Genomic DNA, 14,564 nt, shown 5'->3' with positions numbered 1-14,564 from the left:
GGGCAGGGTCAGTTCAGCCTTTGATGCCGGTTGGCCAGGCAACTTGAACTCCACCCTAGCGGGTGACAGAAGCTGCTGACGAGGACCTTGGAATCAGATCTCCCATGTCAGCATGTGCATGAAGCTCTGTGGGGCCCCAAGAGGACAGCGAGGCTGGCACTGCTGGGGGAGATGGGGATCAGGCCATGTCTGGGGAGTCAGGTCTGCTTGTTGTGTTGTGTATCAGCTGATTCTTCATTTTAAAAACTATTTGGCTGTGTTGGGTCTTAGTTGTGGCATGTGAGGACTTCATTGCGTCATGCAGGATCTTTTGTTGCAGTGCATGCCTTCTAGTTGTGGCGTGTCTTATTTGCTCCCCTGCATGTGGGATCTTAGTTCCCTGGCCAAGGGTCAAACCCATGTCTCCTGCATTGCAGGATGGACTCTCAACCATTGGACCACCAGGGAAGTCACTATCAGCAGAATCTTGCTGAGTAGCAAAGCACCCCTCATCTAAGTGGCTTCCAACAACAGCGATTGATTGTGTCTTGCGACTGTGGGTTGGTGGCTTCTGCCTGGGTTTATGCTGCAGTTGCTTCAGGTAAAGGATCTCTGGGCTTGACAGGCCATGACAGTATTGCTTACATGCTGGCAGGTGGAATCAGCTATCCAAGGCCTCAGCCCCCATGAGCTGCCCAGCCTCCTCCCATGTGGGCTAAGAGTGGCATTCCTAGAGGGTGAAGTGGAGGCCATGTGACCTCTTAGGGCCCAGGCTCCAAACTCACATGACATCACTTTTACTACGATCTATTGGCTAAAGCAAATCAGAGGCCCACCCAGGCCTGAGGATGGGGGAGATGCACCACTTCATGGGAGTTTCTACACATCCTTTGCAGGCACATTTCATCATCAGGTATCTCTGTGCCGAGGACTGTGTGTGCTAAGTGCTCACAGGTGTTTGCTGAGTACCTGGCTCTGGGATGTTGCAGGAAGGGAGAGGGGAGAGGCACACACCTGCAGAGGTGCAGAGGTGTGAAAGGACAGGTCAAGGGAACCTGGAGGGGCTCTGTGAGCTGGAGCTGCAGATGGAGGTGGATTTGGGGAGGTGGTCAGTTAGGAGCTGGCCAGGTGAGCAATGGGGGAAGCCTGATGTGGGAGGGGTAGTGAGGTTGGGGAGAGCCATGGAGGGAGAGTGAGGGGCCGTAGGGAAGGCTGACATCCACCCATCTGGCTGAGGGAGGGATGCAGGACCGCTCCTGGCTCTGGTCTCCTACTGGGTCTCCAGCTCCCTCTGCTCCTGGCCCACGGGCTCTTCCCAGGTCCTGAGGGAGCCCCAGTTCTGTCTCTTCACTCCCACATGAGCCAAGCATCCAGCCCAGAGAGGAAAACTCCTCAGATCCAGAAACCACCAGGGAGAGCTTTAAAAAATGCAATTAAATGGAAAATAATTAAATCCAATTAAAAATGAACCTTGGGGGGACTCCTGCCACTGCTGTTGGCTGTTTTCCAAGTGAAGGCCCAGACCACCTCCACCCTGTCTTGGTAGCCTTCCCAGTGCTCACCGGGCTGGGATTTTAAGGTGGAAGGAAGAAGCTGAGATCCCACATGCCAAGAAGCAAGTAAGCCCCTGCCCCCAACACTCACAATGCTCCTGGTCCTTCCTTGCTTCTCTGGCCTTCCAAAGCCCACCCCGCCTCTTGCTGGCCATCTGGTGAGCCTGTTTCTCCTGAGTTAGGCACCCACCAAGGAAGTGTCAGAAGTGTATTTGTTCAGCGCTGCCCCCAGCCTCTTGGGGTTTGTGATCCTCAGAGCCGCCCGGTGTGGTGAAATGCAGATCCACCGGCCCCACCTCGCCCAGGCTGGTGAATCTCAGGGCTCTGAGTTTACACCAAGCCTCAGGGATTGTGCTGGCCTGTGGCCCTAGTCCAGGGCCTTCCCTTCAGAGCAGATTTGTTGGTGGCCCAGAGAGGGGGCCTGGCTGAGGCTCTCAGGATGCATGTGGGTCTGGGAGGATGCACTTGGAGAGATCGAGGGCATCGGCCAGTGGGGGCAGGTGAGGAGGGCAAGGGCGCCCTTTATATCTGTATACCCCACCTAGGAAGCAGCCGGCTGTGATGAGCTTTCTCAGGAATCTGATGAATCCCTCCCCTGCCTCATGCATTCCAGGCAGGGCCACAGCTGTTTGCCAGGTGGGGGCTAAGTCCCAGGCCAAGAGTCCACGAGGCTGTCTCCCCAGGGGCCCAGCAGTCTGTGAGACTGAACTGCTCAGAGTCATCGTCAGGACAGGCTGTGGAGGGGACATCTGGAACCTCTGTCCCCAGAGACATGGAGGCCAAGGTGGAAATCCCATAGAGGGTGGCTGAAGAGGCCTGTCTGCCCCCAAATACTGCTCCAAGGCCGTCACTGACCAGAAATCCCAGGTTTGGAGGGAGGGCAGAGTCTGGAGAAGGTATCCTTCTTGTTAAAAAACGTAATGCAAATGGAGAACACATATGTGCCAAAAGCAACACGTGTGTGCCTGCTGTAGTTTCAGTCGTGTCTGACTCTGTGCGACCCTATGGACTACAGCCCACCAGACTCCTCTCTCCATGGGATTCTCCAGGCAAGAAAACTGGAGTGGGTTGCCATGCCCTTCTCCAGGGGATCTTCCCAACCAGGGATGGAACCCATGTCTCTTACGTCTCCTGCATTAGCAGGTGGGTTCTTTACCACTAGTGCCAGAACAAAAGCAAATGACCAGCAAAGTCAGGCAGCTCCCAAGGCGTCCCTTATCCCTAAGCCTCCAGGAGACCCCCAGAGAAGACCGACCCAGTGGAGGAACAGCACTCCAGAGCCAAGGGCAGAATGGCCAGAACCCTGTGAACGGGGTCACTGAAGTTTTGGGGCTCATGACCTGTTCCTCCAGCCGAAAGGCTGGCTGTGGAGGAGAAGCCGGCCTCCATGGTACCCCTGCCCTGTGTCGGAAGGATGCTCAGACCCCTGCCCACCATTCTTCAGGCAGCTCACATCCTGGAGGTTAAAGGAACTGGGGCCTGGCTCCGGGTCTCCAGACGGCCGGGTTATCAGTGCTGAGGGTCTCTGGGTTCTGGGTCCCTCTTCCAACCTGTCTCTTCCTTCCTCTTGCCGCCTGGGATCCCATTAGCACCCTTGGTGGACCTGGACCTCCCCAAAGTCCTGCCTTCCAACCCCGCCTGCAAGCCTTCCTTCTCAACACAATGCAGGCATCTTGCTACACTAGGAGGGAGGGCCCTCCAGAGGCAGATCTGTGGACACATGGCTGCTTGCTCTGGATCTCCCTCCTCCACCTGCGCAACAATTTCCCCGAAAGGTGCGACGGCAACTTCTGTGCAGGCCCAGTGTCTCCTGATGCCCACTGGGTCCAGCCCGTGTCAATCATCTACTTGGTAGGGGAGGAGCTTAAGCCGACCGGAAGTTGGGCTGGCTGCCATTGGCTGACAGGTCTGACGGAGCCCATCTCCTCAGGTTGTCGAGGCAGATGAGGCCAGTGGCCAGAGCAAGGTTAGGACCGAGAGGGACTGGCCTCCCTGGTCTGGACCACGTGAGGGGCTGGTCCTTCAGTCACTCCTCCCCTCACCCTACTCCTTTCCCCGCAGCAGGTTCGTGGGAGATGGCCTCAGACGGACTCCAGAAGCGACTGGGGGTCCAGCTGCCGCGCTAGCGCTGCCTGACAGAGACATCCATGGTGGTGCAGGGCGCGTCCCGGCTAGGGGGCCACGGAGGAAGGCTCTAGGGCCGCTGGCTGGTGACAGCTGGAAAAACAGGGACAGGAAGGTCAGGCCCTGCTGGCGCGGGCGCCCAGCCCCAGCGGCTCCTCAGCGCAGGGGCAGCCTGAGTCAGGGCTGACTGCTTCCCTGGGGAGATGGCCCCCCCAGTCAGATGCCTTCTGTCTCCAGCAAGCAGAAATGGCCTGGGGGTTCCCGCCTCCTTGGGGCCGGGCCACTGGCTTCCTGACATTCCGGGAGCTGCTTGAGGCTCCCTCAAGAGGGAAGGTCTGGCTGCTGGGGCACGGTGGTGAGGGGAGGTGGCAGAGCCAGCAAAGAGGGCTTTCACGGGCTGAAGTGCAAGCTGCTGTCTTGTCCTGCGGGCTCATGGGCCCTCCGGATGGACGTCTTCAACAGCAGGTTCAGAAATGGGCATGAGACCCCGCAGAGGGAGACTCCTGGGAAACGTGCTTCTGGCTCTTCAGGGAGGTCCTGGGAGGACCACCACCTTTCGGTCTATATGAGTCACCCATGTCTGCATGTGACGCCTGGATTGCTGAGGCGTCTCAGACCAGCCCCAACCACTGTGGGACCTGCAAAGGGTCTGAGGGTCATCAGTTACTCCACCCTGGTTTCAAAGATGCTGGCAGGACACTAGCATCCTGGACCAGAGCCAGAGCGCTGTGTCACCCATGGCACAGTGGGAGCTGGAGTTTCCTCGCAGCCCTGATTTCCCTCTCTGGACATGGTCCAGGTAGGTGTTGTGTGTGTGGGGTGCCTGAGGAATGGTGAGCCGAGGAAACCTGAGAAGATCATGTGGGCTGTAGGCAAATGGGCCTGTTCTTACCTCAGAGAACAAATCACCCTGCCCTCCACTTGGAGAGGTGATTTCTCTGTCAAGACCGCTTGATGGGCCAAACAGGCATCCTTGAAAAGATAGCCTGAGCACAAGGTGCCCATGGCTGTGCTGGTGAGATGTGCAGATGTGTGCGGGGCCAAGGCGGAGGAGGAACGGGGACTCTGCTGAATCAGCCCACGCAGGACCCAGCCCATTCGTGGGCTTCCATTTGGGAGGAGACTTTTCCTTATTGTCTCAACGTGTTTCCGCAACCATCAACATCAGCGGGATCCGATTTTCTCTCCGTTCAGTTAGTCTTACCTGCTTTTGACAGTGTGACCTGGGCAGGTAATGAAAACTCTGCTTACCATGCTAAGGGGTGCTTAGAGTCCAGTGGAATTTTGTTGGCAAAAGCATTTAGAAAACCACAGATTGTGTCAGGAGACACATGAGTGTCTCCATTTCTTCTTTTCCTTCTGGTCAGAGATTGGGATTTGGATTCATTTCCTGGGTGCTTTGTTCCAACAGCTGAGATAAGTGCACAATCAGAGGAAGGAGCCCCTCCTTTCCTGCCATCCCCCAACCCTTGGTAGATGTCTGTCAGAATGGCCCTTGGCCCAGCCGAGGCAGGGGCTGAATGTGGCCGTGCAGGCGGAGAATGAATGTGCTGCCGGAGACTGAACACTGTCTTCCCAGATTCGCGTGTTGAGACCCGACCCCTGGTGTGATGGCATTAAGGGGGCCTTTGGGGTGATGAGGTCATGGGGCAGGAGCCCCACATGGGCTCCCTCCCCACTTCCTGCAGGTGAGGGCACCGCAGGAAGGTGCTATCACAAGCCAGGAAGGGACTCTCACCAGACCTCAAGAATTGGGGGAGCTCCATGGTGGTTTCTTGAGGCCCCCAGTCTGCCGTATTCTTGTCATCGGGGCTAAAACGGGGGATGGGGTGGGGGGTGCTGGGTAGGAGAGAGGTGAAGACCATCCTGGGCACATTTGTGTTCACCACTGGAAGGTGATGCAGGGTTTTGCTGAGCAGTGGCAAGAGGGTGAGCCCCGAAGGGCTAACTGGCACTATCTTGGTGGGCACAGTGGCATCCCCAAGGCTTCTGTTTGAGTATCGCCCATTTGCAGATCTTCCTTGTATAGAGTCTGTCTGATCTGTTGCCTCTTTCCTACTGACGTGTCAGGGTTCTTCATATATCTGAGGAGACAGCTTATTTCACAGCAGTGGGGCAGGAGGCAACATGAGCCACTGTGCACCAGCCTCTCCTACATACACAGTGAGCAGGGGATCACGCAGAGCTCTTGATCACAAGAGGGGCTCCGACATGTCCTGGGGGAACAGACCGGCTCAGCTGTGCTCCACCCAGTGCTCCACACACTCACTGACCAGCTGTAGGGAATCTGTGAGTGTCCTCAGAAGGCTGTGAGGTGTGTTCTGATAAATGAGTGGGAAATGCTGACCCAGCCTGGTCCTACCTGGAGCAGGACTCATGGACAGGCTCATGCATACGCCACCCACCACACACACAAATACACATGCACACACCACAGACACAGGACGCACGCACACACACACAACACACACACATACACCCGCACTGAGCCCTCCCTGGTGGCTGCCCTCCAGCGAGCGTCCTGGGGCCCCTCCCCAGGGACTCAGGGCACCCCTCCTCCTCAGCTCCCCCCCCCCGCCTGAGGCTGGCTCTGCCACGCGTCACGTCCCCTGAGCTCCACGACAGCTGGCTGAGCTTAATGAAGCCCCACAGCGTGCCAGGGTCCACCTGGCGAGGAATTACCAACAATAACAAAATAGCAGACACTCGAGGCGGGGTGAGGAGGCCAGGGGTGGGGCCTCCCCAGTAGCCCTCAGGTCCTGGCTGCACTGACCCACTCAGATACCACATGCCAGCCAGGGTGGTTGGGCTGGGTCTGCAGGCCTCCCATCCTTCACTGTGCGGTGGGGAGGAGGCTGTGGTGCCCATACCTGGGTGCTGCCCAGGGCACAGGCATGTCCCCAGCTCACAGGGTCCAGGCAGGATGACACGAGAAGACTGAGGCCTATTTCTAGAGGGGGTAGAAGGGGCTCTAGATTTGTCATGAAAGTGGGGGGCCTCCCTCACTTGGCTTTCCACAGGGGATCAGGGAAAGGTGGTGCCAGAAGAAGGGGCCCAGAGTGGGGGCTGGGAGGAGCAGTGGGATCCCCTGGATGGCTTAGGCCTTGGACGCCCAGGATCCTTTAGCTGACAGAGCCTGGGCTCTGCAGAGGGCCTTCAGTGGAGGGTGTGGGGATCCTGAGTGCAGCCTGCAAGGCTGGAGCTCCGTTCACTGGCCCCGATGCACCCGCCAGCCCCCCATGAAGGAGAGGAGTCTCTTCCTGGCTTCAGACACTGTGTTGACTTGAGAGAGGAGGGCACGGGGGCACCCACCCGGGAAGGCACTTTGCAGGAGCCTCAGTGCTGGGCAGGGCTGGGCAGTGGAGCACGAGGGCCACCTGTGCACCCAGGTTGGTTCCTTTAGAAACCATATTTATGGCCTGCATCCCATCTGCTTCCAAAAGGGTTTTGGGGAAACGAGAAAGCGAGAGACTGTGGAGCACAAGCAGCGGCTTGGCGCTCCATCGACATGGGGTCCTGGCAGCTAAGGAAAAGGGGCAGCAAGGGTGTGGCAGCTACAGAGTCAGGTTTGCCATTCAGATTTCCCAGCAAACTGTATGAGATGGAGCCACTGTCAAGGGAAAGCCCTGTAAGGCCTGGAGTGGGAACGACACCGTCCACCTGCTCCCCAGGTGGTGGGCGGGCACAGGGCTGATGGCCAGAAGCTCAGTGAAAGCAGTGACATGGCTGTCACTGCCGTGGTCATTGTGTCATGTCAGATCCCTGGAGAGCAAGGCCCCGTCACAGCTCCTGCTCAGGCTGGTCCTGGTCTGTGCCCGTCGTCCTGAGGTGACCACCAGTGGTGCCCCTTTCACTGTCCAGGAGTCTTGGTCTGGTGGATAAATGATAGGGTTACCATACGTGTGTAGGGCATTTATGTTTCTGCTTTATTACTAGTGCAGTAATAAAACGGAGCCTCACCTCCAGGGGCACTTGCTACAAAAGAACTGGCAAGACACAAAGTCCAGAGAACAAGAAGGGGTGTCGCTGTCAGAGGGGCCTCTGTCCTTGGTCTGGACGTCAAGGTGAAATGGAAAGATGCAGGAGCCCAGATTCGGCAGCTCCACGTGGCCTCCCTGCCACAGGCACTGGGAGAGCTCTGCCCATGCTGTGTGACTTTGGCAGGAAATGAAATCTCTCTGAGCTTCTTACCTCCCATTGTGAACCCAGGTTGCCGTGAGAGTGAGCGGTGGTGGGTGAATCCCCAGGTGGTGCCCATGGCAGATGCAGGGGGAAAGCCACAGGCATTGGGCTCACACCGCCATCAGTGTATCAACCCTTCCCCTGTGCCTTCCTCAGCAAAACCCAGTGACTCACCTTCCTGGCTCCAAACAGCTGCCAATTATGAAAAGAAAAAAGTTTTATTTATTGCTTTTTGGCTGCATTGGTCTTGGTTGCTTTTTGGGCTTTTTTCTCTAGTTGTGGCGAATGGGGGGCTACTCTCCAGTTATGGTCACGGCTTCTCGTTGTGGCTTCTCTTGTGGAGCACGGGCTCTAGAGCACACGGGCTTCGGTAATTCCAGCGTACAGCCTCAGTGATTGCGGCTCCTAGAGCACAGATTCAATAGTGGTGGCACAAAGGCTGAGTTGCTCTGTGGCACGTGAGATCTTCTCAGACCAAGGATCAAGCCCGTGTGCTCTACACTGGCAGGCGGATACTTCACCACTGAGTCACCAGGGAGTTCCAGCCTCCAATTTTCGCCATGTGGAGAGGGCTTCAGTCATGAATTCATTTTTTAAAAATCAGATGTACATCTCTTCAGAGTTTCTGTTTTCTTCTTATATCAGTTTTAGTAATTTGTGTTTTTCAAGGGGTTTGTCTATTTTCTCTGTGTGTCAAATTTATTGGCACAAAGTTTATAATATTCCTTTGTTTTATTTTAATGTCTATAGGATCTGTGATGATACCCTGTCTTTAATTCCTAATATTCATAGTTTGTTTCTCTTCTCTCTGTCTCTGTTCCTCTTCCCTTGAGTAATATAGCTAAAGTGAAAGTGAAAGTCACTCAGTCGTGTCCGACTCTTGGTGACCCCGTGGACTAGACAGTCTATGGAATTCTCCAAGCCAGAATACTGGAGTGGGTAGCCTTTCCCTTCTCCAGGGCATCCTCCCAACCCAGGGATCGAACCCAGGTCTCCCACCATGCAGGCGGATTCTTGACCAGCTGAGCCACAAAGGGAGCTACCAGAGAACCGAACCTTAGATCACTTATTAAAAATCATTCATCTTTTCCAACATAAACATTTAAAGCTGTCAGTTCAGTTCAGTCACTCAGTCACGTCCGACTCTTTGCAACCCCATGCACACCAGGCCTCCCTGTTCATCACCAACTCCCGGAGCTTGCTCAAACTCATGTCCATCGAGTCAGTGATGCCATTCAACCATCTCATCCTCTGTCATGCCCTTCTCCTCCTGCCATCAGTTTTCCCCTGCATCACAGTCTTTTCCAATGAGTCAGTTCTTTGCATCAGGTCACCAAAGTATTGGAGCTTCAGCTTCAGCATCAGTCCTTCCAATGAATATTCAGGACTGATTTCCTTTATGATTGACTGGTTTGATCTCCTTGCAGTCCAAGGGACTCTCAAGAATCTTCTCCAACACCAAAGTTCAAAAGCATCAATAGTTTTCACATTAACCACTGCTTCGGTTACAGCCTACACATTTTGATATGTCATGTTTTTATTGTTATTTAGTTCAACATATTTTCCAGTGTCCTTTGTGATGTTTTATTCATGGGTTATTTAGACATTTTTAGTTCAATTTCCAAGCATTTGAGGGCATTTTACAAATATCTTTATCTAATTGATTTCCTGCTGTACTAGGCTAGAGAATATATTTCATATGATTTTAGTGGGGTTTTTTTGGCAATTATTGAGACATATTTTATGGTGAATAATCCATGTTCATTTGGGGAAAAAAGTGTTTGTTCTCCTCTTGCTTGGTGGAGTGCCCTATAAATGTCACGTAGATCATTTGGTTGATGCTGTTGTTGAAGTCTTTAAACCCCTTGCTGACTTTCTGTCTCCATGGCTGATCACTTACTGAGAGAGGAATGTTAAAATCCCCAGCTGGAGTTGTGGATTTGTCTCCCTTTAGTCTGTTAGTTTTTGCTTCACAAATTTTGAGGCTTCTAAGTGCATACTCACTTACGATTATGATGAATTGAAAATACACTGTATTTCACCTGTGGTTTTAAGGATTTTTGTGCAAGATATAGACTACCAGGTCTACAGATGTCATTTTTTGGACTATGGACTGCATTATTTTGATGAGGAGTCAACTGTATTTCTCATCCTCATCTCCTTGTGTTATGCTGCTTTTTGAAGTGATCCCTGTATATTTGGTTTTAGTATATTCCTAGGTATGAGTAGTTGGGTTTTTGTTTTAGTTTATTTTTCTTGGTTTTATTGATTTGTGGGTTGATATTTTTCATCAAATTTGGGAAATTTTCAGTTATTATTTCTTCAAGTTTTTTTTTTTTTTTTCCTGCTCCACTCTCTTCCCTCTCTTTCTGGCACTTAAATTGTTTATATATTGAACTGCTTGATATTGTCCCATGGGTCACTGGGGGTCTTTGTTGGTTTTTTTTTAAAAGGCTTTATTTTTCTCTCAGCTTAAATCTGGATTGTTGTTATTGGACCTGTCTTCAAGTTCACACGACATTTCTTCTGTAGTCCAATCTGATATTAGACTCATCCAGTGAATTTTTCATTTCAGACTTTGTGTTTTTCAGTTCTACGTTTTCCATTAGATTCCTGCCATTATAGTTTCCATTCTGTTGAGAATCTCCCTCTCCACACTCATGTCTTTCTTTTGTTTGAAATCTTTCTTTTGTAATTCCAACATCTGTGTTATCTCTGGATCTGTTCTACTGACTTCCTTTTCTGGTTACATTTTCTTGCTTCTTTGCATATCTAGTAATTTCTTATTGTGTGCTGGACATTGTGAATCCTATATTGTTGAGGATCTGGGTCACATTGTGTTCTTTAAAGAGTGTTAAATTTGTTCTGGCAGAGTTATTATACTAGCAGCTTGGCCTGATCTGTCAGTGCTTGGCTTGAGGCTTTTTTAGGGCAGGAGCTCAAGCAACTCTTACCCTCAGGCTGGAATAGCCCTGCTCCTGAGAACTGTCATTCTGGGATGTTCAGCGCACTCCCTCCGCTCAGCTGTCTGGACTGCTCCGTGCCTCCTGGCACCATATCAACTCTAGACTCTCCAGTCGACTTGCAGTGTAGTGGTTCTCTGCTGGGTCTTGTGCATCCCTGCCCTGCAAATCTGTGGCTGACTATTCAGAGACTTGGAGCCCGTGCAGGCTCCTGGGCCTTCTTTGCACAGCTTCCTCGTCTCTGCATACTGCAGACAGCTCAGCAGCCCCAATTTTACCTCTCTCTCCTCTCTTGTTGAGACATTAAAGTACGTTGGGGCTCTGCTTCAGGAAGCTGGGGTGAATGTAGAGCTATCTGTTGTGCAACATCTGGAGACATTTTCTGCTTGTATTTTGTGCAGTTCAACAGTTGCTTATAGCAGGAGTGTAAGCCTGTGCCCATTACATGTATCATAACCAGAAACAAGAGCCCACTCTCTACTTTTGCAGCCTGTTGCCTTCCATTTGTATTGCACTTCCCAGAGACACCCCCACCCCAGGCCCAACCAAGCCCTTCTTTCCTCTGGACACCATTCAGATGCTGTGTCATCATTCACACTTCCCTGAGTCTCATCACATCCACACAGGCCTCTTGTTGGCTGTTTGCCTACCTTCTTCTGGAGCGTGGGCACCTTGAAGGGACCGTGCACTGCACTCTGTAGAAAACATTTGTGGATCCTGGCCCAGCACAGCTTCAGGAAATGTGGGGGTTGAATTATTGCTAAAGCAGGGATGCCTCTATCTCTGCTGCTGACTGCTTAGCTGAGCTAGAGTGGATGTGGGTGACAGTCCTCAAGTACAAGGGACCTGTGTCTTCAATTTCTCTATGAGGTATAGGCCCAGAGAAGATTTGTGATGTGTTTCAATGATGTTATTCATTTATTCACCCTTTAACAAAAAGTCATGGAGCACCAACCATACATGAGGGAGGAGTTTGTGGAGGGGCCAGGGCTTGGCGGGTAGTGTCCAGGGTGCAGGGTGGGCTCGCCTGGGATTTGGGGTAAGGGCTTCATGGCCGGAATAAGGAGGGTGGATATAATCTGGGTGGTGGTGAGGAGCCGTGGGGAGAGGGTGGGCTCAACGGGGACTGGGAGGTGGATGGGAAGTGCTCACCAAATGCCAGCTGGCTGTCCCCAAGCTGTACCCTGCAGGGTGCCCTGTGTGGACAGACGGGCTCACAGACAGGCAGTGTCTGACCCAGGTCCACACAGCTGGCCTCCTAATTCCGAGCAAGGGCTTTCCGCACACGCACTCTGGGCATCCACCCTGCACCGCAGGGCTGTGCGGCCACGACTGCACACATGTGCTCACAGGTGCACACCCACATGAGTGTGGACACGTTCACTCTGAGTGCAGGTGGAGGGGCGTCAGGGGGTTGCCTGGCCCTAACCCTAACCGGTAAGGTGTGGCCCCTTGTCCATGTTTCAGGCCAGCCCTCTTGTCAGGCGCTGGCAGGTAAAGGTGCCAGGGCACCGGGCCAGCCCTGCACAAAGGTTGGTGAGATGGAGGTCCCACAGCTGCGCCCCACCCTGTGCTCGTGGGAAAACAACTTTTGTGACTGTGCTCCTCAGTCTGTGGGGCCTGGGGCTTGTCCACCAGAGAGGGCCAGGCAGAGCCAGCTTACCTCCTCAGCCCATCCTGGCCCCAGGGTGGCTGCACTCTTGGGGTGCAGGGTGTGTCCCTGCAGGGGACATACACCCCAGCAGGCCCCGCCTCTCCCTCACCCCCAAGTTCCTTCTCTTCCTCCCACGCCTTCTTCCCTATCTCCCTCCCTGAACACCCTCCCTCTGCTCCTGAAGCAACAAAGAAATCAACTGTCAGCCACCCCCCACCCCACGGTTCACTCCCTCCTGAGATGCTGATGGCACAGACCTGGTCATTAACCTGCCGTCTCCCTCCCCTCCCGCGGACAGTCCTCTTTCTCTTTCTCTTTTTGTCTCTCTTTCCTTCCATCTCTCTCTGTCTCTCCTCATCCCCCTTCCCCACCTCCCCTCTTGAAAAGCAAGAGCAATGGGAGTCAAGATCTTCTCTTGGCGATAATTATTGAAAAGTTCAGTGTAGACAGAAGCGATGCTGTGAGGAGGAGAGGAGGGGAGAATATTAAAATGCATGTGCACAGCTTGGCTTTGCAGCAGATGTTGGCATAATTAGAGAGGAAAAAATTATGAAATTAATTTGTGGTTCAATGTAAATTTCAGCGATGGGGGAAAGCTGGGCTCCAGTCACCTCATGTGCACAGATAGACACGCACACGCATGCACACACACACACGCATGCAGCACACCCCAGCTGCCAGGGAAGTGGTAATTGTCAGAACCCATCCAGGGGGAGAAACTGGCATGAAAGCCAGGGAGGGGGCCGAGGGTGGGATTCGTCCTCTTAAAGGCACAGTGGCTCACCGCAGGAGGAGACTGGAATTGAGCCGGGGTCTGAGCTCAGGCCCCCGATATCACAACAGCCCGAGAACGACCCTCTGACTTCAGCTGAGGACAGATGCACCACGAGGTGCTGGGCCCTCATCCTGTGAGCATCACTGCTCCCCACATGTGGCCTGTCTTCCAACCGTGGGAGGCGAGGGTGGGTGGTATGGTCACACAGGGCCATCGCCAGATCAGAACAGAGGGTCCCTGCTGGGGGGCAGCAGTCCACCCGGTTCTGTGAGCTCAGGCAGGCAGACTCAGGGATCCCTGAGCAGACGCAGGGGTGCCAGCTGAGACATTGCTGAAGTGGCACGAGGGAGCCACGGAGAGTTGCTGAGCAGGGGAGGGGTGTGGGAAGTGTGAGGCCCCTCTAGCCAACCCTCCCAGCCTCTCTCTCTTGTACTCTCTGTCCGCCACCATCCCAGTTCCCTCTCACTTGTCAACTTTTCTCTGGGGGCACCCCTTTTCAAGGAGTGGGGGGGGGGGCCCTGGGGCAGGTGGTAAGGCAGAGACTCACCTTCTGTGGCACCATGGCCAGGGTGGACCAGCCTTCCCCTCCTCTCCCTACTGTGCTAGACCAGCTGAGAGACCCTCTGGACCTCGGTGTCTGTATCAGCCCAGGGAGGGCTGGCCCAGGCTCTCCATCTGAGTCCTGGGTGCCGCTGCCCTCTGCCTGGCTGCCACCGTGCCCCCGCCCCCCGCCGTGAAGCCTGCCAGTAATGACAAATGATCATGAATGAGGCCCCTGTTGTCTGCTCACCGCATCCCCATGCTGAAGAAGCACGTCCAGCCCAACCTGGGGGCTCCAGCCAGAGCCTCAGACCCCCCGGGCCTGCATCTCCACTGCTTGGACCCTGAGCCCTCCTGTCGCCCCCCTCAGCTGGGCACATCCCTTCCAGGTGCTCTGGTGCTTGTCCCTAAAGACATCGTGCCCTGTGGCTCTTGTGAGCCATTCCTGCCTACAGCGGGCATCCCCACTGGGGCCCCATCACCCCATCCCCAGCCATCTCATCCTCTGCCACCTCATACACTGACCTGGGCCATTTTGGCCCCTGTGTCCCCCTGGTGAGCCCTCCTCCAGGAAGCCCTCGCTGACCATCCTCTGTAGGCATTGTCAGAGATGTCTGGGCCCCTCCCCGCAGGACCACAAGCCTCTTCAAACAACTCCAGGTACACTGCAGGCCCAGAGTGCCTGCCCACAGGCCCCTAGGGGTGCCCCCATACTCCTGTGAGCCGTGTCCACACCTCCTAGATTCATCATCAACGTCACTAACTCTCCTTCGACCCTTCTGGGACCTGAGGAG

This window comes from Oryx dammah, unplaced genomic scaffold (genome assembly GCF_014754425.2).
Source record: "Oryx dammah isolate SB20612 unplaced genomic scaffold, SCBI_Odam_1.1 HiC_scaffold_13, whole genome shotgun sequence".
Lineage (NCBI taxonomy): Eukaryota > Metazoa > Chordata > Mammalia > Artiodactyla > Bovidae > Oryx > Oryx dammah.
This window is presented reverse-complemented; position numbering follows the sequence as displayed.